Here is a 1346-nt window from a genome sequence, read left to right as displayed (position 1 = left end):
GGAGGGAGGTACGGTTGGTGAATACGAGGTTCGATTATTACGATCACCGCCTCGACGTCAACTCTAGGCCTCCGACGAACGTGGTGATCATCGACGACGATGACGATGATGATGACCAGTGAGGGCTTGGCTCACCCACACCGGATGTTTACCTGTTTTCTCTTTCCATAGACCTTGTTGTATATTTTATTTGTTCTCATTCCTTGTATCTGTACTGTAATTGGTTTCATTTATGGAACAACATAATTTTGGATAGTGAATTTTGTGGTGAATTCATATGTGGAGTACTTGTGTGATTTTGGTTGTGATGTATTTTTCTACCTGTGCTTATTGTTATATTTATTATTTGTTGTTTATCAGGTATTTGTGTAAAATTTTTTGAAAATCCCATTTTACACCGTTATGCTGCCGAAATTTCGTCAAAATAGTACTTTATAGGTTATAGTACCAACCTAATTACCTTTTATCTATACTCACGCATGCCATGAATGCAACATATAATGCAACCCCTTTTTATACTTTCTTTCTTTGGCTTTTAATCTTTAAAGTTTTTATATTAACCCAACCCCATTTTCCTATTATAGAGCCTACGGGATTCTAATGGTATGCTGTGAGTGAAGCAGAGCATCACGCTCTGATACCACCATTTGTCACACCCCGTTCACATTGAACCGGAGCGGTGACCGAGTTAACACCGGTTAACCCAAACCTGCCAGGATCATCAGATACTGTATTCCACCATAGCATACGCACACTAACATAAGTTCATCAGATCAGCGGAAGACTAAGTTTTACCTGTGAATAAATCCTATATACTTGATACCCGAAGTGTGATACAATAATTATATACATGTGGGCCCGAAGGCATGATAATTACACAATAAAAGTACAATTCATATATCAAGTATATACAGGAAATCATCAAAACAATCAGAGTGCACAGCTCGGCTCGGTTTCAAGGCTGGAGCTCAGCTCGGCATCAAGGGTTGAGCCCAGCTCGGCATCACATAGAAGAGCTCAGCTCGGCCTCAGAAGTGGAGCTCAGCACGGCCTCAAAGGTGGAGCTCAGCTCGGCCTCAGAACTGCTGTCCCGCAGCACAGCTCTCGCACAAGCAGTCAGCGCCGTGCTCTAACTCCTCAGGGGTCCACCAGTCCTCTTCAGGAAACTCGACTGTGGGACCCACCCCATGCTCCTCAGATGTATGACCTGCAAAATCATCTAAAAAAGGGAGGTGCACACGTGGGATGAGCTCACTAGCTGAGTAAGTAGAAAGATGGACCACACAACAGTCCACACATCACAACACATCATATGCACTACATGCCATGCTATTCATTTTAAATCA

The sequence above is a fragment of the Macadamia integrifolia genome, unplaced genomic scaffold (genome assembly GCF_013358625.1).
Source record: "Macadamia integrifolia cultivar HAES 741 unplaced genomic scaffold, SCU_Mint_v3 scaffold2377, whole genome shotgun sequence".
In the NCBI taxonomy this organism is placed as follows: domain Eukaryota; kingdom Viridiplantae; phylum Streptophyta; class Magnoliopsida; order Proteales; family Proteaceae; genus Macadamia; species Macadamia integrifolia.
This window is presented reverse-complemented; position numbering follows the sequence as displayed.